We start from the raw sequence: 27,681 nt of genomic DNA, 5'->3' as shown, positions 1-27,681 counted from the left end.
TTAATGGTCAGGAAAAAAGCTGAACAAGGAGATTAGATTAAGAGTTTTTGTTTAAAAAAGAAAAAAAGAGAATATAGATATGAGGTAGATCATTGAATCTACTCTGAGAAAAAAGATAAATAATAGGATAAATGGGTAGATCATTGAATCTACTCTAAAAAGAAAAAGGGGGAGATATAAAAATGATAAGATACAAGGTAGATTTTTAGATCTATTCAAAAAAAGAGAATATGGATATGATAAGATAAAAAGGGAGGGGACGGACGGCAGTGGCAGCAATGGGTAAGAAAGGGTTTAGTCTCAGCTCTTAGCTACTGCTCTGACCTCTTGGGCTTTTAACTCTGCATTTGGCTCTGTGTTTCTTATTTAATAAGGCTGTTACATCTACAGGCTTACAACCATTTGTTCTAAGAGACAAATTTCTTCTGACTTCTACAGACACCAGGCATACACATGGGGCACATACATACTTGCAGACAAAATACTCATATACATAAAATAAACTAATACATAGAAAAACATAAACAGACCCAGCAGGGCTCATGGTCAGAAACGTAGCAAACATGGTGACTGAGCAAAAACCAAGTTATCTAGGGCCTTGCTGTGAATGAAGTTCATACAGAGGGGACAGGACTTAGGGACCAGGGAACAATTGAAAGAGGAAGAAAAGAATGCTGGTACTTAGCTTTGCCAGAGAGTAAGGAAAAAGAGAGTTTCATAATAAAAGCAGACTTTCTGGCTATGTGAAGATCTTCTCTATGGAGGAATGCAGTTCAAGGGTGTTAATCCTAAAGCTGTGGAGTTGAAGCTTCAGATGGTTCTGAAAACAAAGCAGCAGGAGATGAAGACACAACAGTGTAGCTCAGAAGGAAGGTAAAGGAAATGTGAGGCTATGCTGGGAACAAGAGGAGCCAGGCCAATTATGAGGAAGATGAAAATGAGAACACAAAGCCCATGAAAGTAAAGGTGTTCTTAAAGCCCAGAGATTTAAATGGATGCCTTCAAATACGGCTCCAGGGTGCCTGGGAACATAAGAGTCACTAGGAACTACTGATGGTGTCTCAGTAGTTATTGGTTTCTTAGAGTACTGTAGCTGGAGAGCTTCTCTCCAGGTCCCAAGCCCCTGCAGTCCCACAGCCCACGTATAAAATAATCACTCAGACGCTTATATTACTTATAAATTGTATGGCCGTGGCAGGCTTCTTGTTATCTACTTCTTTTATCTTAAATTAACCCATTTCTATTAATCTATAAGTTGCCACGTGGCTCGTGGCTTACCAGTACCTTACATCTCGTTTGTCATGGCAGCAGCTGGCAGTGTCTCTCTTTCCCTTCCTCTTCCCTTAATTCTCCTCTCTGTTAGTCCCGCCTATACTTCCTGCCTGGCCACTGGCCAATCAGTGTTTTATTTATTGACCAATCAGAGCAACAGATTTGACATACAGACCATCCCACAGCACTTCCCCTTTTCTTTTTTAAAAAAGAAGGTTTTAACTTTTACACATCTAAAAGCCAGCTTGGTATATTTGGGAATTTGGACATAGCTTCTCTTACTACTTCCTGCTGGAGGGGGGGCACTGTATCTTATGGGGACACAAAGAAAATTTTAGGATCATGGAGTAGTCCATGAGGGTGTATCATCTGAGCCAGTTGCCTTGAAACGGTTCTGGATGTTGGATCATCTGGGCCATGGTGTCATTGGAGACCTTTCAGGGGGTCTTGGCTGGTCAAACCTGATGTATCTTAATCTGGAACAAATCCATAGCCTCTGGCTTTCTGTGGAAACAAAAGCAGAGCCTCCTTTCCAAAGCAACATATCCTTACATCCAAATTTTGAAGTAAAGATACCTTTAAAATATACATTTTGGCATAACTCAACAGCTTTTGCAATCAAATGTTTTTCTTTAATTACGAATATCAAAGAGAACATAATCCAGATTCTCTGTGTGGTAGCCATCTTTACGTGGCTTGTTTTTTATTTTACCTTGAGCCTATTGCTTTAAACTGCAGCATTCTAAGACTGTGGCTGCTGGCTCCACCCACTTTGGCTTCCCAACATGGCGGTGGTACGTTTTCTGCCAGCTTTGAGAACCATCAACTCTCAGAAGTAGTGTGTCTATGCTTCTAACAAAGCAGCGTGTAGCCCAGAAACCTCTTTTTGTTTTGTACTAGCAAAGGCTAAATCCACCATGCAACTTAATGTGCCACTTGTAGAGGCCTCATTCCCGCCATACTGCAGGTCGAGCACGCACGCCAGGAACCCGCCATAGTAGCTCAAACACACAGGCTGCCTCTAGCTTGAAAGAGACAACTAGGAACTGTTTTTAGCTCCGTTTTAGAATCTTTTTACTCAGGTTTTAGGTGGAAACTCTTGCCAACACATTGGGCGCCATTTGTAGCTAGAGTTTTCCTGCCTTGCCCACAGTCAAGACAAATCTCTGTCACTCGACAGTCCCACAGCCGCTCAGACCCAACCAAGTAAACACAGTGACTTATATTGCTTAAACTGTTTGGCCTAATGGCTCAGGCTTCTAGCTATCTAGTTCTTACATCTTAAATTAATCCATTTCTATAAACCTATACCTTGCCATGTGGCTCGTGGCTTACCGGTACCTTACAGTACCTTGATAGAATTTAGCCTGACTAGATCATCTAGTATGAACTCTATCCTAAGTACATAAGTATGTCTGTCTGTCTGTCTGTGTGTCTGTGTGGATATTAGTGCTGAGGACTTCTGATAATTACTGGCTTTATCTAGCTTGTTTATGGGAAATAAATGAGGGACATGTCTCTCTTTGGATCTTGTAGATTATAGCAGTTCTGCGACCTCAGCTCTGGTGAATTATGTTAACTTTGCTATGTAGTCAAGAACACTCAGGTAGGTCTGTGGTAATATTTTAATTGTGAATGTCAAGAGATGGTGACTCACTCAGAAACTGCTATCACAGCAGCAGGAACTTTGAATCATTTGGGGCTATGTTTTCTTCACAGGTATTTGTAATTCATTAAGCAGAAATCAAGAGTTACACCATTTGTTCCAAGGGGGAAGCTCAGTGAAACACCAGTGTAGGTGCTATGACGTCAAGACTTGATTCTCCTGCCAGCTGTGCTATTTGGGGAAGTTTTGTCAACCTTAGGAGGTGGAACCTAGCTGGAAGGTAAAGGTCATTAAAGATGGGCCTTCGGAGTTACCTTGTCCCTGTTCCTTCCTGTTGCTCTGATTTCTCTCTTTCATGATGGGAAGGGCTCTATACACACTTATTCTACCATGATGTCCCCAAATGCATGGGGTCAAGTGTCAATGACTGTCATTTGAAACTATGAGTCAGAATAAATCCTCTCTCCTTTAAGTCATTCTATCAGGCGCCTGTTCATAGCAATGCAAAACTAATTAATACATCAGTAAAAGGAATGTTCAAAACTAAGAGACAAGTAACTTAGAATATTTCTAGCAAATATAACAAAGATTGAGAGAACATTTATAAACAATAAGAACAGAACTTGATGAGAAAAAAATACAGACTAAGGAACACTAGTAATTCACTCACCAGGAGCTAAAACTACAAAGAAAGAAAATAATTAACACCTATCACTAAAAGGGGCAAAAGCAACAATGGAAGAAAAAGAAATAAAATCAAAAGAAATAAAAAAGAGTCGGTAATTGGCTGTCAAATTGACAAAGATTTAAAAATATAACATCAAAAGATGGTAATGATTGATTCAACTATACAAATATAAATTATTATAAAAGTATAACCAATTATTAGGGAAGCTACTAAGGTAATGTGTATAGCCTTGAAATTGTTTAAACTTTGATTCAGTATTTTTATTTCTGGAGATCTACTCTAAGTAGGAAAAACTTCTAAACATTGGACAGAAGGGAATACTTCCTTGGTCATGATAGTTTCTGCTATTATACATACAATAATAAATTATATCAAATTAATAACTAAAAAACAGGTAGACCAGAAAGAGGGTAAAGTACAGCAGATTCAATATCTGCCATACATGGCACTGGAACCTTCAAGAGTCACTTACCTTGTATTTTAGTTTTTGTTTTTCAAGTTGAAGAATAGCATTCATTCATGTTACAGAGCTGTTGTAGGAAGTAACAAATTGACCTATGTTTTATTATACTTAAAATTACATGTAATCATTCAAAAATTAAGAACACAGAAAGGGTTTATAACAGATTTCAACATAGCAATATGCCAACCAGAAAAGGGAACTATACCAAACAGTTAACAATGAAAACGAAAACAAACAAAAGACTCTGCTAATGAATAAGGTATCATAAACCAAGACATGACTGCATTTTAGCAATGTGAGCTATTTTTTCCCCTGGCACGAGGCTGAAAGGTGGTTTGACTAGAACTAATTATCAGTCTTCAGAAGCTAATAATTATCAAGTAGGCAACTGTCTACAGTGAAAGCTTTTTTTTTTTTTCCTGGAACACATTTTTCAGGTACAAACTTCTTGAAAGTCTATTACAGAGCTATCAGCTGGCTGTTATCTAAGCTTTCTAGTAAAACTCTAAGTGGAAAACCCTGTCCCTCACCTAAAAAACAACACGATAACTGTGTTAGCAAGCTCTGCAACTGTTAGCAGACTGGAACCCGTAGCATCTGAAGAGAATCATCTGTTTTAGGGAGCAAAGATTGTTTGTATTGGATTTATGGTAACCAGTTTATCAAATTACTTCTTCCTGATGATAAGTTTCAGGACCAATCAAGGTTCAAGCATTGAAGTGTGTGGTGGGATGGGGGGATGAGGGAGGGAAGAAATGGGAGAAAGAGCAAGAAAGGCACAAAAAGAAAGAAAAAAGAAAAAGACAAGAAAGAGCAAACACAAGAAAAAAAATGGTAGTTTGAAAGAAAATGGCCCCCCAGAGGGAGTGGCACTATTAGGAGGCGTGGCCTTTTTGGAGGAAGTGTGTTGTCTTTGAGTCAAGATGCAACACTCTTAACTCCAGTACCACATATGCCTGTTCCTCATCGTGATGATAATGGACTGAACCTCTGAAACTGTAAGCGAGCCACCATAATTAAATATTTTTATTTATATATATATTTTAAAAAAAGAGTTGCCATGGTCATGGTATCTCTTCATAGTGATAAAAATCTAACTAAGACACACTACATTTTGATTAGCTTCCAGAGTGTAAATAGAAGTAATAATATTTGATGTCAGCAGTTCCTATCACCATAGAAAAATCTTCATTTAAGTCACTTAACAAAGGTAATACAAAGGCTATTTTGGCAATCATAAATTCTGTTTTTTAAATTTTTATCATTTATTCATGTGTATGTTTGTATGTGGGTACCTGTGGAGACCAGAAGAGAGCACTGGGTTCCCTGAATACTAGTGCTATTGAACCCTCATCCTCCGAAAGAGCAACAAGAACTCTCAGTCCCTGAGCCCTGAGCCTGTCCTCAGTCTGGCATCATGAATTCTTACAACTAAGCATGTCTTCAAGAAAAAGGCACAGAAAAAAGAAGGGGAAAGGAGAGATGGTGAGAGAAGGGAAGTTGGAGGGTGAGCCTGAGTCTTGTCTCTTGTTGAACCAGGAAGAGAAATAACTACTCCACTGGTAGGGGTTGGGGGCACTGATGATACAATAAATATGGCCCAAAACTGATAAACTGGGTTCACTAATACAGACTAGGAAAGGCCCATATCTTTCAATATTTTGTGACTATAGTCACAGTCTTATAGTCTCAAAAAGATATGATCAACTTTTCAACTAAATGGAAGAAATTCAGTGGGTAGCACAGAAATAATGGACTGGGTATTGATATTATGGGTATTTATGATTGGTCCATCAACCAAACACTGGGCTTCAGAAGTTTATCAATTCAAATTTCAAGCAATTCTTAAGTTATGTAATTCACTTTACATCATTTCTCATTGTTTGCTTGTATATAGGGTGTGTATAAACATGGGAGAGTCTATAAACTTATTAGTATTGGATTACTAGAGTCCCCTCCCTAATAACCAAATCAAATATATTCTCATTGTCCCCACTCCACCCCACACAATCCCTAACAAGGTGTTTATAATATTTGCAGGATATTGCCCTGTGACCAGGGATCAGCACTCACACTTTCTGTTCTTTAAGTACCACAGGGATTGCCAACTTCTTTTGTAGTCAGTCTCTCCTGAAACCCTGCTCATTTACATCGAGGGTCAGCCCCCAGTACATCAGCTACTTTAATGCTGTGAACTGAATTCTTTCAAAAGGCTAACTTTATAAGCACATTTTCACCCAGTACCAGTGGCAAGCATGCTAGTGTCTCTTGCTTTAATAATGTCAATCATTGCCTAAGTCAAGTAGATAAATAAATAAATAAATAAATAAATAAATAAATACATAAATAAATAAATAAATAAATAAATAAAATAGAAATAAAAATTCACCTGCAAGGTGTTTGCAATACCTTTGGAAAACTACAAGTGCTTGAGTTAGTCACCATGACCTATGGTTACTCCCAAGTGTACTTGATCTCTTTCTCTAGAGTCTCTCTCCCACTAATGTTCTTATGACCTTAAGAACAAATGATTATATCTTAATGCTACTCAGTAGGAAATATAGCAAAGATTTATTGAAATAAATCTCAAAAAAAATAATACTTCCATTGAGGGAAGAGATGACTTAGTCAAATGCTTGTCACGAATGCATGAGGACCTGAGTTCAGACCCTCTGCCCACATATAAAGATCTGGCTGTGATAGTACACATCTTATATTCCCAGTGCCGGGGTGCAGAAACAGCCAAATCTCTGGAGCTTGTCTAGCCAAACCAATACTAGGTTCAGTGAAAGAGCCTCTCTCAAAAAATAAAGTGGCAAGAAACTGAAGGAAATATCCAACATCAACAGCTGGCATTCACATACATATACACACATGTACATGTATATCCTTAAGCATATGTGTACACACACAGAGAAAGAAATATGCCCATACAAAATAATAACAAATATAAATAATAATTTTGGTAAATAATATAATTTTGATAAAATGATAGCTTGGATCATTGTTGTATGGACTTTTTGTTTGGAGAAATTTTTCCTGTTTTTATTATAAAATGGCCTCTATCTGATGTTTACAAAGAGGAAGAATACTTAGAACTGTGTTGCCAGTGAACCAAAATCCCAAGGGCATTTCTCTGCAGATATGTCATGCCATTCTTCAGCATGCTAGAAAGATAGAACTGAGTCTCAAATGACACCTTGTAAATTGCACCCTTCCGTACTATAGATGTAAGCCACTACTGCAGTACACCTCTAAGTATCTTGTGCCTGCTTTGTGATGCATAATAGTGACCAAGCTGCATCAAAGCAGTATTTAGTGATGTCATTCATGAATGTTCTCTTTCCAGATTGAGAAAACAATTTTAAAAAAATGGCCATAGGTATGATAGACTATCACCATTTTCTATTCTTTTGTTTCTTACTGTTTAAAATCAGGGTATTCCATATATCTATCTCTATAATTTTGTTCAGATGACAACATTATCTGGAAAAGTCATTGCTCCTCTTGATGTATGTCCCAGTTCTCACTTTTACTTCAGCTATTTGTAATTAAGAGTTAAAGAATTCAAGCTAATTTTAAAAACATGCGAGAGGATTGCTATCAAGCCATATGATAAGCAAGTGAAAGGGAGAAAACAGAGAAATGGCTTCATTATAATCAACAAATTTAATGCAATTCTAGATATAAAAAAACCTATTCCTTTATTGGCTCAGTCCTTCAAATGGCTGAGTGTAATGAAGAACACAAAACAGAAAATTCTCTCAATACCAGTGTGTGATTTGTGAACAACAGTTAATTGGAGTAACATGTTGGAGAGTGTGCAACCTAGATTGTGTAGAATCTTGAAGGCTAAAGAGGAGGCTGGCCTTGGGGAAGGGGAAGGAAGGGTGTCCTAAGCAACTGAACCAGAATCAGCAGATGCAAATGAAATCAAATCCAAGGCAACAGCTGTGCTTACTGGGCAGATGGCTGTGGAGGTTGGTGGAGGTTGGCAGGGGGCAGGGAGTGGGGGGTGGGAGCTGGTGGAGGTTGGCAGGGGCTGGAGGGGCCTGACCAGGACTGATGGGGGCTAGAAGGGGTGGTATGCTCTCCTCTATCTTCACTCATTTTTGAGAGCTTTCTTTTTACATACTTTTTTACAACTAGTTTCTCCTCTTCATTCTCAAACTAGTCCAAAATGAAATTCATTTTAATATTAAAATACATTAATTATAATTAACAGTCAATTTTTTTTCATTTTAAAATGACTAAAGTATTCTTCTAAAAGGAATGCACATTAAATTTAGGCTCAAGCACACAAAATTGGATGGTGGGGGAGGGTGGTTTCTGTGAGTTCATTACAGGTCTTCATTGCAGATTAAATATATGTTCATTCACTCTATTCTCTCATTATATAAAGGCTGATTAGCCGGTTAGATTGGTAATATTTTCTCATCTAAATTACAGATCTAATAATTCTAGATGAGACTGTCTCAAGATTGTTGATGTTTACATTGCTTGGTTATGTAATAAACAATGACATTTGTGTTAATATTCAGTGATTGTCTCCAGGCACCCAAAGCTTTCTTTTCCATTGCTAAATGGCCCCACCCTTGTTCTGCTTTGAAGTCATTTTAGTCTCTGCCAAGAGTTTTACTGCTCAGCCAGCTCCTCCTCAAGTTTCTAACTTTACATTAGGCATGCTTATCTCCAGTCCATCTGACTGAAAGGGAGTATGTCACTTGTCCACTGGAGACAAATTCTTACTTGAAACACTAAGATGGAGTAGTTATCTAATTCCACCAAAGAAAGTGACTACAATCAAATTATAGACTTACAGGGAGCTGGTATCCCTTTAGTAATCACTGAGCTCTTTTGCTATGTTATGTGAATTACATCATTTCTTCTTCACTAGCACCTTCTGCTGGTAACAACATTCTAGCCCCTAAAGTTGTGTCTCTAAACTACCTTCCTTCCAGGTATATCTCCTTGTTATTAGAATGAGACTCTGATGTTTTCCTCTCCAGTTATTTATATTTGGTCTCCACTAAGATACACACTCTCCCTGTGCCTGTCTCAGGAAGCCGATCCCTAAGGATTGTATCATTCAGATTCCCTTGATGCTAGCCTTCTTGTTGAGTCACTGGAAACTACCAGGAGAAGACTAGAAGGTAAGAGGAGAAAGCAGTCGTATGCTTCCCTTTTCCTTCCTCACTTCAATGCATCCTCTCTGAGTATAGTTCTATTCCTTCAGAGCTGTAGCTATAGTGTCTCTCCTCCAGCTCTTATATAAACTAATTCAAAACAGTCTTACAATAAAAAGCCAGAGCCAGATATTGGGGTGAAAGCTGAAAGATCAGAGAAGCAGAGCAAGCCACAGCCAACCTCACCTCGCCAACTCAACTAATCCTCTGACTGAAAACCTCTGAGTCCTCACCCGAAAGGATCTCAGCTGAACTGCTTCCTAAAGTGGAATGTGTTTCCCTCTGGACTATGACAATATAATACTTGTGATGAATATTGTCTTGATGAGTTCAGATCTACCACCATCCCACTCACATTGCTTATTAAAATCAGCTAGTTTTCATTCAGGTTACTTCTGCCTTACAGAGTCACAAGTTTTGGAGTCACTTTTTCCATAACTGACTTTGATTACTTCATCTAAGTTTCCAGCTTTATGTTCACCAATATAGCCATAGCTCACTGTAATTGAGGGGTTAGTGAGGAGTGCATGATTTAGAATGTCTGATTATACTGAAATTAGTGCTTCTGTTGAATGGCCAAGAAAAACAGGTACTCTTTTACCTTATGAGTTTGTGTGGATGATATGCTTGAAATGATCAAACTGAAAGTACCAGAGGCCACAGTGTAGATGAGGATCATTCTAGGAAAGGCAACTCAGAATGATGAAGAATCTAGATTTAGTAGTGTCAATTAAATGGATGGAACAAGCTTATATCACCATAATTTCCTATCAATGTTTCAGTCAAATAAGCCAAGACCGCATTTTTGCTTCAGCTCTTTGGACTGGTATTTATCTACTTATATAAAAAAAAATCTTAAACTATATATCATCATCCCAAGTTTCAAATTTAGAAATTTCTCAAGTATACTGCAATCACCCTATGAATGCAATCACCTTGATACATGTAGTTAGATCCCTGAGATGTCATGAAATAGCTCACATATACCGGCAAGTATATCTTATGAGAACTTCTGTGTTTGGGACCTCAGTGTCACCTCAGATCCTGGCTGTGTGTCTTCAAGAATCACAAGTGAAGATACCTCAACAGAAGCAGCATGCCTAGCTGGACTTATCCTAGCTACTTCTACAGTAGTGTCCAGATCAATACCTCTTTCTGAATCCATCCCACTTACTAAAATTAAGGTTCTAACCACCATTCCTTCTTTGCGTATCCTTGCATAGAAGACCAACTATGTGTCTTCTATTTCCCTATATTCATACATGTGCTTCAGTTTAATACGACCCCAAAGTTTGTGTGCTGGAAACTTAATCTCCAGTGCAGTGGCATTGGGAGGTAACTTCTTGTTAGGCCTCATGAATGGATTAATGTCATTATGGTAGGAGTATGTTGGTTATGAGAGTTAGAAAAATGAATTTGGCCCACACTTGCTTTCTCTCTTATGTATTCTCTCTAGCCCTTCTGCCATGCATGATGGAATAAAAAGGCCTTCCTCGGATTTAGCACTCAATCTTTGACTTCCCAGCCTCCATAATAATAATAAATCCTTATAAATTCTCCAGTCTGTGGTATTCCGTGATAGACTGCAAAGTAGACTAAGATAAGACACTGATAATACACTCTTCCTATGTACTACCTCTCATTGGGTGCCAATCACATTCAATCTGTCAGCAACACAAATCCATACCAGATAGGGCCCACTATATTCTCTGTTGCGCATTTCTTACATATCCATCACAGAGCAGCATGCATGGGCTGTCTCTGCCCTATACATATACCTATACCTATGGCTTTATCTCCACAGAACTCCAGAGTATAACCAGCTTCTTCATTCTCTCCATTCCTTCTTTCAATACTTCAGTATTATTCTTCCCCAAAATCATGTGGGTGCATTAAAAATGTATTCATCCTAGTAAATATTTTCAATAATAATTATATACAATATCCTATTATTAGATTCTCTGTGGAAAGGTAAATAAAATTGATTCTCAATCAGTTGACTATAAGACAATTCAGGGCGGTAGGAAAAGTAAGAAAACTATACAAAAAAAGTAATATGGCCCAATGGGGTGGTTTGAAAGAAAATGGCCCCCATAGGCCCACAAGAAGTGGAACTATTAGGAGGTATGGCATTGATGGAGTAGGTGTGGTGTTGTTGGAGGAAGTGTGTCACTGGGGGTGGGCTTTGAGGTTTCAGAAGCTCAAGCCAGGGCCAGTATCTCAATCTCTTCCTGCTGCCTGTGTATCCAGATGTAGAACTCTCAGCTCCTTCTCTAGCACTATGTCTGCCTATGTGCCACCATGTTTCCTGACACAATAATGAACTAAACCCCTGAACTGTAAGCCAGTCCCAATTAAATTTTTTCCAATTATAAGAGTTGTTGTGCCATGGTGCCTCTTCACAGCAAAACAAAACAAAACCCTAACTAAGACACCCATAACAGAGAATTCCAAGGAAGGAGAGCTAATGTATGTCTGGGGACTTCAGAAAGGATAATGGAGAAGGAAGGCATGCCTACTACTGGTTGGAGAGAATTTGCAGTACAGTCAGCTTCATTCAGTACTTTTTGCTCTAACATGACCAAACTATCTAGTGGTCAGTCAATACCTACAAAAGGTAAAAGGTTTCTGTCTCACTCAGAAACAATGTCCTCACTAAAATTAATTGAAAGGGTTTTATGGGGTGCACTTGTTTTTGCTCCACTCATTTCACTCTGCACTCACCAACTGATACCTGACATTTTTAGGACATGTCTAGTACGCACCCACCTCAGAGACTTTGCACTTGACGTTCCCCCATCCTGGGGTGTTCTTTCCTCACACACAGCCAGGCTCAAATGCCTTCTCAGTAAGGCCTTTCCAGATTTCCCTGTGAACAACTGAGCCCTGACTGTTCGTCCACTTTCTGCCTTCTCCACTCTTCTACTCTGCCCTCGCCATTTCTAATCTTCTATTGACTTTGAATTCGCTTACCTATCTTGACTAGAATATAAGATATATATATATATGTATATATATATATATACACATATATATACACAAACTAATTGCTGAACTCATTTGCTTCTATACCTATTTAAATTTAAAACAATCATACATTTGGGCATTACTTGCATTTTGGTGCTGCTGATATAATATTGAGAGTCAAATGACAAAAATTTTCTCAGGATTGGAGAACTAGAAAATTATGACACAAGAATCCAGAATCAGTCTGTTGAGTAAGAAGGCTCATACATTTAGGGAAAATATCAGTGACTAGGGGACTAAGCTTTATGAAAGCAGAATTTAGCCAAGACACAGAAGTTTTTTTCTTTTTTTTTTTAATAGAGAAAATACCAGAAATAGAGAGATAGAGACTCAAAAGCTCGGGACATAGATATGAAATTGCCTGGGCACATATACAGACGGGGTAATATGGGTATGAGTGTAATGTGTCTCAAATATGATTTTTACATTCCTTTAAAATTACGCATATGTGTATGTGTTTGTGTGAGAGTACATGCATGTGAATGCAGGTACCTGTTCAGCAGAAGAGGAGGTCAGATCCCCCAGAGCTGGGTTTAAAGGTGGTTGTGTGCTGCCCAACATGGATGCTGGGAACCAAACTCTGGTCCTCTGTAGGGGCAGTGCACATTCTCAACCACAGAGCCATCCCTCCAACCTCATGGTTTTTAAAAGAAAAAAATTAGCAAATCAGGATGAAATGAGATTCATTTCGATGGCCTAATGAATTCTATTCTTTTCAATAGGAAAGTGAGGCAGTAAGTAAAATAAAGCCACACAAGTGCTCAAGGAAGTTCCCTGCCAGGATGATGGTGAGAGTCAAACAGGGATTTTTCAGTAGCTCTATTTAAATGTTCATTATAAGGTGACAAATTAAAAGAAAAAGTCAGGAGAAGGTGGAGAGTCCACACATTTATCTTACATTAGTATGGACAAGACAGTGCTGGCTTCTGTAAGTACACTGAATCTTTGTAAGGCCAGGCCAAGCATTACATCTTTAAAAGTAGACTGGGACACAATATTAAGCCATGGAGACATGTTAAACAGAATCTCGCTAAAAATTATGTGTCCTGGCTTCTCTGGTAAATCAAAGAATTACAATCGCACAAGTTAAAAAGCCAGTAGTGTCCTTATAGGTAAGTTATCACAACCTCTCCATTTGCAGAGAGGGAATTAAACCTAAAGAAACTCAGTGCTGCAGACAGGCCCAAAACATTCCTAAGCACCAAGTCAGCACCAGACTCTGCCTGCCGACTCTGAGTTCTATGTTCACTGTCCATTCTGACACACGGAGTGTCTGCTTCTTACACACGCTTTGGAGACTAAGATAAGGTTCTGTGTTACACCCTTGAGAGAATCTTGATGCAAATGTCTGAAAACCAGAAGTCACTGGTTCAGGTTCAAGTTCAAGTTGATAAAGAGATTTATTTATAGAACATTAACTGAATACTTTTATAGTAGTAGAGGTTATTTTACCACAGATTTTCATAAAAGTATCATCAAGTAGTTTAAAATACTGAAGCATCCTAACAATATAAGAAACTTCAAACCAAGATTTGGAATTTAGGATGACGTCTGTCCAGTTTGGGGCTCACATATTTCACTCTCATCACAGAAGTTGCATTCTCAAGGAGGCACATTGTCTTCCAGACCCTCCCACAGCATCTACATTCCAACACAGGCTTGACCTCAGCCAGCAGCACGCAATCCATAAATTCTGTAGTACTATCTCTTACTCTAATTGTACTGACTTTCACGTGCATAGATAAAAATTTACATCTCAATCACTTCAAATACACTTACCCCATCTGAGTAGATAGAAAAAAGTAGAAACGCAAAGGCTGCTCTAATTGGGAAATCTCAAACATTCACAAAAAGTCTTTGTTCAAAGGAGCTGTGAGAAACTTAGGGAGAAAAAAAATGTGCAAATAGATAATAAACAAGTCTTTTTAAAAGGTAGTCTGTGTTCTAAGGCATTGGGAAGCTTTGTTGCAATAATAACTTAAGATTTAGAGCCTATGTTCAATTATCATTAGGATCTATTTATCTTCTATGAAATTTGTCTGGCTAACATTTTGATTTTATTTCCCCTTACGTTCACATTTTAGGAATCCTGGAGCAATAACCAAAATAACCAAACCATGAAATAACAATAAATAGTCTTGTGTGATAATCCACCATGAAATTTCATTGGATTTACTATAAATGAAAAATAAAGATGTCAATGTAGCATCATTACAGCATGAAGCAATACATGTAAGCGCTCGAAGAGAAAAACCGATGCATTCATGCAACTGAGTTACTGTCAGTCTACGACTGAATGAAGCAGAGGAAAGATGAATGCACAATACAGTCTGCTGCATTAAGTGAAATGGAATGAGAAGCACTTTAATTGGATAAAATTTAAGAGCTGAATTACAAATGCCACACAAATAAACAGCTCTAAATAATGTGTTTTTCCAGTTAAATAATGACTTTAATAAAACAGATGAAAATGTAGGCTGTGTTGTTTTTTCTGGCTGTCAGAATCTCATTAGCATTTCAATTTAAATTCTACAAGTGCACTCAAATCTCTCATGTGTACATCTGGCATAACTCAAAACACTGCCTTATTTGTTAAAAAAAAATTTAAGGCAAATGAGCCAATTCACAATATCTTCCAGTGATATTTTAATGGATGAAAACAACGTTGTTATTTTAGCGTTGTACAGCAGCAGGAGACTCCATGTGAAGAAACAGAAAGGATTTAGATGACACTTTCGAAGAAAATTTGGGCTTATGAGAAAATCCTGCAAACATGCCTTCAAATTATCTCATCTACAAAATTAACACATGAAACATGTTTATAAATCTTTAGAACAAATTCAGGAATGATATTTTTAAAAACTACTAATAAGTCAAAAGTTCTGGTAAGTAGATATTACTTTGAAATGTTATATGGTAAAGATTTCCTATTATATAATCATAAACACCAAAAAGGAAAACTGTAGGAAAAATTCTTCAAACTATGTTTAGCAAAAACTGTAGATCAACAATGTATTTAAAATTTGCACAGAAGTGTTCTCAATCTGTGTATTCCCAAAGTTTTAGCCCAGAGTTCTGATTCTTAGACAGGAACCAGAAATTCAAAGTTTTACCTTACACTACAGGTGGCTGAGATGCAAGTAATATATAAATCACAACTCAGGCTATACTAACCTAATCAAGGTTAAGCGGAGATTCTCTAGGCTGATAATTAAAGTTCTTCATAATCTAGATTTATTCTAACTTTTAATCCTAGTAGGGATGAACCATCCAGTTTGGTCAACTAAATCCCATGGCCACTATCTTGGGTTAGTGATGAGTACCAAAGACTAGACTAACACCAAAGTTGTAAGTGCTGCCTATGACCATAACGGAAACCACCAGTTAAAACCTAGATCAGTACAGATCAAAGGACAAGGAGAATCAACATAGACCTTATAATCAGTGTGATCCTAAGTCAAGCACCCCAATAGGTAGGAACTGCATAGAGAGACAAAAGAAAAAAAAACCAGTATCACAGTAGGGGTCAGGAGTGGGAGGACACAGTTGGCTAATGGAAATTGGTCCCTACTAAATTTACTTAAGCTGCTTCCTTTAGGATTTCCTACTACAAAAGAACTTTTAAGGTATAAAGGTAAGTTGCTTTATGCTGAATTTGATGAATTTAGTTAGAATTATAATAACTACATTTTAGGTCAAGGAAGAAACCATCTGTATTAGCCTGTTGATATTTCAGAAATCACCTTATGACAGCATCATTTAACAGTCTCTTCTTATTCAGCATCTGCTATCCTAGCAGTAATGATAATGATACAACAAGGATCATCAGGAGTCTCTCTCCTTTCCCTGTGGAGGGGGCCTTTTTGGTTTTCTATCCAGTCTCATTTAAAACATCATCATGACATTATCCTTGACAACTTTCTTTGCTTCTGTTTGTAAACTTGCTCTGGCAAGAAAGTTTAAAGGACAGCACTCTAGTATAAATGGTGAGAAGAAGCCAAGCAAGAAAGGGTCTAAAGAAGAGTGATTCAGGCAAAAGGCAATACAAGCACTGAGTCCAAAGTCTTTTTGTTTCATCTTACAGAAGGATAAAAGATCTCTGGAAAAGAATTCCCTCAACTCTACATCAACTCTTCATTTTCAATTCATTCTAAAGAGTATTGTTTAAAACTAACATTTGTGACACTAATCTCATACCACATATAAAAATTATTTTCAGACAAATGAAAGATGCAAATGTGGGCTAAGGAGATGGCTCAGTGGGTAAAGGCCTTATGATACAAGAGTGAGGATCTGAGTTGGAATCCACAGCACTCATGGAAAGACAGCCACGTGAGCACATATCTGTAATGTCAGCATTCTTACATTCACAAGGAAGATTAAGAAAGGAGAATATAGACAGCTAGCTCTATGCAACAATGACAAGAGACCATCTCAAGCAAGGAAAAAGACAAGAGTCAACACAAGAGGTTGTCCTCTGACTGCCACACTATGCTCCCACATGTCTACACACACACACAAAAGATGGGACAAGAGAACAAGATAAAAATGCAATAACTAAAACTATAAAATTCTAAGAGGAATACAACCTGGACACAGTAATGGTTTCATACATATGACACCAAAGGTATAGCAAGCAAATTTTAAAAGGTATAAACTGGGCTTCATCACAACTAGAAACTTAACTGCTTTAAATAAAGAACATCATCAAAAAAGCAATACCGAGTAAAGTCTACAAAGTAGGAAAAGAACTGCAAATTCATGTGTCAAATATAAGTCTAGTATCCCAAATATAAAAGAATACAGCAACTCAATAACAACAAATAACCCAAGGAAAGCAGATGAAGAATGCAGAGTGGCATTTCTCCAAACTCATGTGAATGCTCAGTGTTCACTTCAGCAGCACACATACTAATACCAGAAAACACAGAGATGGTTAGCACAGCCTCTTTGCAAGGATCATATACAACTGGTATGAAGAGTCTCATCATCCTTAGCCATCTAGGAAGTAGAAATCAAATCAACATGGTGATGCCACGTTACGAGGGTAGCTGTAGTATTTTTAAGATGAAAATTTACAAGTGTTGATGAGAATCAGGAGAGACTGAAACCACTATACACAAATGCTGAGGATGTAAAATAGTCACTGTGGAAAAACATTTGGTAGTCCTCAGAAAGTTAGTAAGATAACATCTGACCCAGAGTAGTGGTTTGATAAAATAAGTCCCCCATAGGTTCCCATATTTGAACACCTAGTCCCCAGCTAGTGGTGTTCTTTGGGGAGGTTATTGAACCTTTAGGATGTGCAACCAGGAAACTGCTAGGGACAGGCTTTGAGGCTTTGTAGCCTTACTACACTTTCTGTTCATTCTGTCTTTCTGTGTGTGGATAGAGATATGATTAGACAGCTTTCTGTTTTGTGGTATGTAATACATTACCTGGCAATAAGAACTCTAGTCCTCTGGAACCATAAGTCAAAATAAACCCTTTCTTCTATAAGTTGCTTTGAGTCATGGTATTTGAGCACAGCAACAAATATACTGAATAGAGTCACTCCTAAATATTTAAGCAAGAGATTCTAAAACATATATATATATATATATATATATATGCAAATACTGCACAAAAATATTTCCAGAAAAATAATTCATAAAAGAAACAATACAAATTTCCATCAACAAATGAATATATAAATGAAGTTTCATATCTGAACAAAGAATAGTATTTAGTCAAAAAGTGGGGAGGATAAAGTACTGATACATGCTACAATGTATCTTTAAAGAAATTTTTAAAATATTGAGATCACAGACTAGCTCAGCTATTTATATGAAATGCTCAGATAGCAGCAAATCTATAGGGAAAGAAAGTAGACTAGTAGTTGGGAGGGGCTTCAGGAAGCACAAAGGAAGATGACAGCTAAGATTTCTTCTAGAGTGGCAAAAATGTTCTGAAATTAGATGCTGATGATAGGAAAGGGGACTTTCATGATGCATGAATTACATCTCGATTTTTTTAACTCTGGGATGAAACAATAAGTCTTAGCAGACCAGTTCACCATGGTCTCCTTTACTCTAGTTTGATAAAGACATGGTCAATAAATGACAGAACAATGAATTACTAACAGAAGTAATTGAACATGTAGAGCAAAAAGAAAGTCAATATTTAACCAAAATATGAACCAATCTAATCCCGAGTATGATTAACATACAATATCCACACAGAACTGCTAGCCTGTTTTAAAATAAATATTTATAAAAATAGCTTTAAACTATCAAACACCAAGCATTACTTTTGCATTGTCACTGTATTCAAGAAATGTTCTAGTCTCATTCTTCAGTAAACAGGCATTAAACTGGGAATTTCACTGTGCCACTGCCCACACTTATACTGATAAACCAGTATGAGTACAACAGAAACATTGAAATAAAGTACATGAAGGAAATAATTACATAGTAACTACTTTAATTTTCACTTTTCTGTAGCGGCTTTATTGCTTTGTTGTTTTTCTTCCATGACAGAGAGACAACCCAAAAGCCTAGACAGCAACTCAGGTAATAGTACTGACTGTATATATAATTTTAAAAAGAAAATTGTAGTAAAATGATAAAAGTAGCCCAAACCCCAGCTGTTATCATCTTGATCACATCACTGAATTTTACATATATATGCATATGTACATATGTATGTATGTATTTATGTATGTATGCATGCATGTATGTACTGTTCCAATTAAGCAATGGCTGGTGTGGGAATGACTGTGCAATGCTCCCAACATAAAATATACCCCAAGAATAAATCTGAAGTGCACAAAAATATTTACATAATAAAGAGAAGATTTAGCTTCTGAAATGTGCTCTGCATGTCAAACTTGGGATCATATGCTTCCATTCAAATGGCGATACTTAGTTACAGGAAGTTGCGAAACCTCCATCTTTCTTTTTTTCCTTGTCATGACAGCTGCTAACCTACTTCATAACACCTAATGGTAGGATAATAAACAGATTTTAAAAATGGTGATTTGGCTCAGAGCAAGATGGTAACTTAGTAGTAATTAGTAGTCACCAGAGGCTGGGAAGGGGATAACAAAGAGCTATCATTTATTGGGTGCAGTTTCAGCTTGAGATAGTGAGAGATTCTACAAATGTGGCATCGTTGCATATCAATGAGTATACTGCATTATATATGTTAAGTGAATGGAATAATAAATTTTATTATGTATATTTTGCTAAAATTTATTAAAAAATAAAAATCTAATTTGACACTGATTTGAGTATCTCCAACAAATCAGACACATTTCCAGACACCTGGTCCCACTTAGTTTACTTCAAGTGTTCTATAGCACTTCTTCAGGCACCCTTGTTACATATTTGGTGCATCTTCAAGGAAGTCTGTCTTCATCCATTTGGACCATATGTTGATTTTGCTTAAAATTAACTAGACTATTTTTAACATAAAAATGAGGTCCTTTCATTTTTCTATTTCTAATGCAATCAAACATATATTCATTAAATTAATGAATAAATCAATAACATTCAAAAGAGAATGTCCAAAAAAAGACAGGCAAGAGAGAAAATTTATATGCAAACAATATTAAAGAACGGTTGAAAATATATGAAAATTAAAATTAAAAGGATAGGGGCCGGAGAGATGGCTCAGCCATTATGTGTACCCATCATTTTTGTAGAGGACCCATGTTCAATTCCCAGAACCCACATGGTAGTTCATAACTCTCTATAACTCCAATCACAGAGGATCTGGTTGGTGCCCTCTTCTGACCTTCGTGGGTACCAAGCACATACATGGTACACAGAAATACATACATGTAAAACACTCATACACATAAAATAAATAGATTTGATGTTTTTAAGTAGAAACTTAACAAGGACATGACTCAGAAGCATTAATTACATTCACATCGTAGATAACCATCACTCTTACAGAATCTTTTCATCAACCTGAATAGAACTTTTCTTCCTATTTTTTATTAAATTGAATTTTATGAATAAATCCGCTTCCAAAAAGACTCTCTGTTTCTCCCTGAATAAAAGAGGCATCCTTATGACTGGGCAATAGTGGAGCTCTCTTTTAGTTTTTTGAGACAGGGTTTCTCTGTGTAGCACCTTTCCTGGAACTCACTTGGTAGCCCAGGCTGGCCTCGAACTCACAGAGATCCGCCTGCCTCTGCCTCCCGAGTGCTGGGATTAAAGGCATGTGCCACAGAGCTCTCTTTTAATGTCTCTGAGTTGTACACTTAAAATAGTTAAAATGAAGTTTTAATTTTATATATTCATATGTGTTCTCCACAATGAGGAAAATGATCTGAGTACATAATATAGTTAAGGAATAGAAACCAGGTAAGCTAACCACAGTGAAGTGTAGTGGATCAGAATTGACACATTCCTAAACAGTGGTAGGCAGCCATTGGAAGCCTCTCTGACCCATGTGACCAACAGGAACTCTCATCTTCTCATTGTCTTCATATGCTAATAGGAATGGTAACAAAGCTCATCTTAGTCACTGTCACTGTCTTAAAACAGGAACACACAGTAAGCAGTGTCTGAGTAATGATCACAACTTCCATAAGAGAAAAATCTAAGGTAGGTTTGTGCAAGTTTAAAGGCATGCTAAATCTGACAATGTGTTTCCAAAGTACAGTGAAAAGTGAGAAAACACTTTGAACATGGCAAACAAAATGAAATAAAATTTAGTGTCTAAGAGATTTAGATGGAAAAAAAAGGAAGAAAAAGCCTTGAATGTAAAGGTCACCATTTGTTGGTGTTAGGTTTTCCAGGGAGATCATCTTTCACAAATGTAGTTAAACAGAACAAAACCTGTTCAGGATTTAGAGTCAGTCCTGCCAAAAAGCAAAAGTTAGATTCTAGAGATCTTTTATGGTTGCTTCAAGTATTTAAAAAAAAGAAGAAGAAAAGAGAAGAAAATATTTAAGAAATGCACACACAGAATATTGGAGTTGTTGTTTGTTGCCCCAATTTTCTCTCTCCCAAAATATAATAGTGCAGCCCAACTGTTTGACCTCTCTGGAAGTTTCTCTTTTGTGAGTCACTTCCTCTCCACAGTCAGGCTCCATCAGAATTTCATGGTTTACAATCAGACATCAGTCAACAAACTCTATAGGAACCCAGAAAGAGGCCATGGGACTAGCAGCCAATATACAATACATTTCTGTGAACATTTTTAGGAACATATTTGCATGTTCACATTCACTGCTTGGACAATGAAATATAAAGGAAACCATGTTTTACAACTTCTGGTCTAGACACTAAAAACACTGGTCTCTGGGGCTGGAAAGATGTTAGATGAGAAAGATGCTTGCTGTACAAGTATGAGGACCTGAGTTCTGATTCCCTACACTCATGAGCTTCATGGCTATACCTGTAACTTCAATCCTATAGAGGGCTGGAGAGGCCAGCTAAACCAGTGAGCTCCAGGTTCAGTAAAAGCTCCTCTTTCAAGATACATGGGGCACTGATGTTCTTTTCTGGCCTTCACATGCCAGCACCTGGGCATCTTTACCTGCATACACACATTCTTATACACATACACACACACACACACACACACACACACACACACACACACACACACACACACATATACTTACATAAAGCACTTGGTAGCATCTATGTTAGCACTCTTGGAATACAGAGACATCATATAAAAAGTACAGGACACTTTGGTAGAGGGAATAGAGAGAAACCACTGGAAAGGTATAGTGGGTAGCTGGATTGAAGACTAGGAGTTATAGTTACAACTTAGTATATATATAATATCTTAGATAGAACTTACTAAGTATTAGATTTATGTTCTTTAGGACAGGACACCTTATGGAATAATCTTTGTATCATGCCATTTACTCATGCTCCAGACTTCTCTGGATTTTAGTATGTGTCTCTTGTTTGATATTGTTCGCGTTGGTTGTAGTTCCATCTTATCTAGGTCATTATCCCTTATTACTCCTGGACAATATTTGATAATCATTCCTATTGTATATAGTCTTGTATTAGGTTAGAACCTTCTTATTTAGACAAAAGGGGGAGATGTAGTGGGTAGCCGTTCCAGCTTTGACCTGGAAATACCACCCCCTTTGAGGCTTCAGTAACTGTTACACCTACAAGGCAGAGCTGAGAGAGGACCCCTGAAGACCCGGGATCCAGATGGGGGAGCTCTCTTGGCTCCTGGACCCTGGACGCTGGAGGTAGACCGAGCAGAGTTCTCCAGAGAACACCGCCGGACTGCGACACACCTTTCCCGGACCCTGTAACCTATCCTTTCACTTGTAAGTTACCCCACAAAATAAACCTCCCTTTTAACTACATGGGGTGGCCTTAATATTTAAACCAATAGAAAGGCTCTATGACTACATAAAAAGAAAAGCTACCATGAAACACCACTCACCCTCCCCATACACACATGCACTACTGTCTCTAAGTCCAGATGATTTTGGTCTTAGGCATTGCCTAACAAAAGTCACAACAAAAGAAATGCCCACTTGGGCTCCAAAAAACACAAAATGGAAAAAAAATGGATCAGTGTAGGTATTTTTTTTAATTTGGAAATAATTTAGAGTTTTTTAAAAAATGCAGTATCTTCTTTATCTAACTTCTCCCAATGTTAACTTGTATAACCAAAGTACAGTTATCTGAGGCAGGAAATAATGATTATATCAATATGACTAACCTAAACACCTAGTTTCTGAAACTAAGGGTTGTAACCATATATGGGGTCACATGTAAGTATGAAGACTGTGAAAAAAAATCTGGCAACAGCAAAAAGCTTCTGAATGTACAGTGACCAAAAAGCAATGCAGAATCAAATGCAGTATGAAGCCAAGGTTTTCTGATATCATTTTCCCTGTTCTGCAACACACAACTTCACTTCAGCCTTGGTTCTAAGCACACACACTCATACTTTGCAAAGCATATGCTGGAATGCCATCTAAGACACCTCAGGCAGATTCATGACTAATACATGTTACGAACCTCAGGGTTTACTGCATGTACAAAGCTTTCTACTCTTACAGAAACAATGGTTTAATTATAAAATCAGGCTTTTAGGTTTTCTATCTTCATTCCTCAGTGTCATTGTACTGTGTTAGAATGTTTTTCAAAAGCTGCTGTCTGGGTTGCTGCATCAAGTCTCATTTAAAAAAAGATGGTGAATGAATTTTGATTTGGAACAAAACAGAATTTCCAACAATTTTTGAAATGATCCCAAACATACGTCTGCCATTTTGTACTATGTACTTATATGAAGGGACTTTCTCAGTTTTGATGAGTATAAAATCAGATACCAATTAAATCTGAAAATCACTGCACCAGGCGGTGGTGGCACACGCCTTTAATCCCAGCACTTGGGAGGCAGAGGCAGGCGGATCTCTGTGAGTTTGAGGCCAGCCTGGTCTACAGAGAGATCCAGGAAAGGCGCAAAGCTACACAGAGAAACCCTGTCTTGAAAAACAAAAACAAAAACAAAAACAAAAAACACTGCATTTCTGCATATCCTACAGTCAAATAGTCAACCAAGACTTCTCTATGTTAAAAGAAACACATTTACCTTACTATTTTATACATTTATTTTTGTCTTTAACAAATGGTGAAAGTATACACCAAAGAATTGTTTCAAAATAAATTTATGATTTATGATCTGTATCATGTTGCTCACCCTCTGTGAGGGGTCATGTGAGAAGTTCTTGGGTACAGAGGACTTGTTAAAAAGCCTGAGCCGTGGGGCTGGAGAGACGGCTCAGTGGTTAAGAGCACTGAGTGTTCTTCCAGAGGACCCAGGTTCAATCCCCAGCACCCACATGGCAGCTCACAACTGTCTGTAATTCCAGTTCCAGGGGACCTGACACCCACAGCAAAACACCAATGCACATAAAGTAAAAATAAATTAAAAAAAAAAAAAAAAAAAAAAGCCTGAGCCGTGGTGGCGCACGCCTTTAATCCCAGCACTCGGGAGGTAGAGGTAGGCGGATCTCTGTGAGTTTGAGGCCAGCCTGGGCTACAAAGGGAGTTCCAGGAAAGGCGCAAAGCTACACAGAGAAACCCTGTCTCGAAAAACCAAAATTAAATAAATAAATAAATAAATAAATAAATAAATAAATAAATAAATAAAATAAAAAAATAATAAAAATAAAAAGCCTGAACTTGGCCAGGCATGGTGGCCCATACCTTTAATACCAGCACTTGGGAGACAAACTACAAAAATACTCAAATTTCATCTTTTATTACTAGTATCCTATTCCAGAATCCAAAGCAGGAATTTATTATGCTTAGTTATTGTTTCTCCTTACTGCCCTGCAACATGTGACAGTTACACTTGATTTCTTGTGTCTGTCAGGACCATGGATGGCACTTGATAATAACTGGTGATCTATATTGTCAAAACTCTTACCATTGGGTCTTGCTGATGTTTAGTTGTGGTTACATCAGGGATCTGAATTTGTGGTGAAATTACCATAAATGTGATATTATATTCTTCTCAATCATGGAGATGTAGGATGTAGGCAGTAAGTCTATGTTACTATTTGAGATGTACTCTTGATATATTGCCCGGTTGGCCTCAAGTTCCTGCCTCAGCCTCACCAACATGTCCAGCTTAGTAAGTAGTTTTGCTATCACTTGCTTATAGCAATTTCACTGTTCTCTCCTTTATAACTGATGAGCACCCTGTATGAGACATTTGAAACTATAAACATCTTGCTGCTCCTCCATGTTGTCAGGTGAAAGCCTACTCATGCCTTGATGAAGCATTACAACTTTCAATTCTATAGTTTTGGTGTTAATAATGCTTTGGTGTTTTGTTTTGTTTTCACATACTTTTCAAATTTGTGGACTTTTAAAGAAAGAGTTATTTGTCCACATCTATGCAATATTTGTACAGACAAGTATACATATTTATTTTATTCTGTGGGATATAATTCGATGTCTTCATTATTTCTGTTCCTCCAGTTGTTCTAGCATAGGCACAAGGAGGTCCTTCACACTGGCTCCTGTGTGGTTTTTATTGGCTGCTATTCTTTTTCCAAGCATTTATTTTCTAACACCCTAGGGTGATCCCAGAATCATACTGTATTTTCTCTGCCTTAGTGCTAGAAAAATAAAAATCTGGGTGTTTTGTTTTATTTTGTTTTTTAAATTGGAGAATGGTATGTAAAAAATTAAGATCAGCCACTATATCCTCACTGCTACTGAGGTACTACTGTGCCTCGGCCCATCCAGCAAACAGAGCTAAGAGAAATATGTATATATGTAAGCATGAATATGTGTATTAACCTATGCGTACACACAATTCTCTATATATGTATAAATATTCATAAATATAAATGTACATATACAGGAAAAGTTCATACTGATACCTCTGATTCCAATTTATTACAACGTTCATTACAGACTAACTTCTTTTCTAGTCCATAATTTCTTTCTCAATAGAAACCCAGTTGTCATTATCCACAATTCATCTACTTATTTGCTCAGTCCTAGAATACATATAAGGTAGTTACAGAATAACTAACTGGTATGGTTAGTTTATCAACAGCCATATTTTATAAAAATAGTACAGTATTTGTTCACTAGGGTCAAAACTGTTTCCCAAAGTTGCTCAAGATTAGTTCTTTGGGTTCCTGTTCCCTTCAGTTTGCTCATATGACTCATATGTAATACAGGAAGCTTCATTTGTCACCATGTATAGTCATTTCATATCTACCCTGCACACAATCCTGGTTGATTCTAACAGTTAAAGAAATACAAAAGCCACATACTTGTCTTTGCTACTCTGGTCATAGCCTCTGTTCTTTCCACCACATTTATTACTCCCTCTAGGTAACTAATTAACTCTAATTTTGACTCATCTCCCCTGCATGGTTTTGGGTGGCCTGTTTGTTTAGGCTTGGGTGGTTGGTTAGTTTTGTGGTGTTAGAATATCGTACTCCAGTCTTTTCTTGTGCATGTTAGACAAACACAACTACTGAGCTACATCCCTAGTCCTCACTTTTTGTTTATGTTCAAAAGAGCAGAAAACAAATGTATTGTCTATTTTATCTCTTACATTATGAGTATTGCCCTAGAGATATATTCTTGTATTTTCTATATTTTTCTCTAACAGAATTTATTAGAAATAATTTCAAAGAAGTTCACAGGTATCTCTTCATCAGTACCTTCCATGTCCTACTGGGTGGACCCAAAACATCATTTAATCACACACTCTCTAGTTAGGCTGTTTCTAGTATTTTACAATTATAGAAGTCATCTTTTTATGCATATTTTCATAAATGTGAATTTTCAAGAGTTTGAAGGATAGTGTGACACAAGCTCAGAAGAGGGATTTCTAGGTAAGAAGATAAACAAGTGTTTCCTTGAGTATTTAGCAGCTTTGTCTCTTAAGTGGTAGTTGGTTTGAATTTGTACAAAAATCAGAGTGAATATTTCCCTTCAAACTCAGCCATAAAATCCATCATATATTTTCTACACTGGCATTTTAAAAGTTGAGGAACATCATTTAATTATTTAATATACATGTCATTTGCCATGTTTGAGGTCACTTTTACCCTTTTCTGATGAATGTCCATGTATTTCTCTTTTTCTACAGACGTTTTGGTCCTTTGATTTTCTTTTCTTTTCACTGTAGTGCTGAGAATCTGTCCATAAATCCAGCTGGGCAAAGTCCAGATCTCAACCAGTGATCTAAACCCGAGCCTTGTCCCTCCTGTCTCCTCCAGTCTCCTTTCCTCTTCCCTTTTCTTATGCCCTTCTTCCTCTTCGTCCTTCCCTCTCTCCCTTCCTCTCCCTCTCGATTTGTCTGGGATTTTCTGGCCTGAAAAACACCATATCCAGTTTGTATCTTGGACTTGTGTTAATTCAGATATTAAGGATATCAGCCTTCTGTTTGTGGTAAATGGTCTATTTTCTTGTACTTTATCTTTTATGATGTACCATCTATAAAAATCTTCTATATATTCAATTTTATCAATCTTTTCAATTTTTGCCTCTGAATTCTGTATAAGGTTAAAAACAGCACATATTATCTTCTAGGGCTCATGTGTATATGTATGCACACCCATAGTTTTGTTGTTATTATTGTTTTACATTTAGAATTATTTGAAGTCATTATTTTGGGGTATATATTATATAAGGTATCTTTTTCTGAGTGGTCACCCAATTGTCCCAACACTGTTTATTAAAATGTCTAGCCCAGTCATGTGATATCCTATATTTATCATACACTCAATGTCTATATGTATTTGAGTATGTACTTAATTATGGACATTTTATCCTATTTGAATGGCCCACTGGTAAATCCAAGCTTGAATGTTACCTAGTTTAATTAGATAGAGTGCAGTGGAAGTCACTTGTTAGCTCTACTCAGGATTGTTTGCATTTTTTTTTCCTGATAGAGGTATTGTACATCTCTCATTAGAGCT

At 37.3% G+C, this 27,681-nt stretch overlaps 1 protein-coding gene and 1 pseudogene across 5 annotated transcripts in view; one reads left to right on the top strand and one right to left on the bottom strand.

Annotated features, from left to right (window-relative positions):
- LOC128102525 (M-phase phosphoprotein 6-like) overlaps nt 1–3,670 on the top strand; it is a 27,402-nt pseudogene extending 23,732 nt beyond the window's left edge.
- The window catches only part of Macrod2 (mono-ADP ribosylhydrolase 2), a 1,966,896-nt gene that overhangs the window by 1,809,870 nt on the left and 129,345 nt on the right, over nt 1–27,681 (bottom strand). The gene's annotated exons all lie outside the window — the stretch shown is intronic.

The sequence above is a fragment of the Peromyscus californicus genome, unplaced genomic scaffold, assembly GCF_007827085.1.
Source record: "Peromyscus californicus insignis strain IS unplaced genomic scaffold, ASM782708v3 Scaffold_7__1_contigs__length_154581171, whole genome shotgun sequence".
Classification (NCBI taxonomy): domain Eukaryota; kingdom Metazoa; phylum Chordata; class Mammalia; order Rodentia; family Cricetidae; genus Peromyscus; species Peromyscus californicus.
This window is presented reverse-complemented; position numbering and strand designations above follow the sequence as displayed.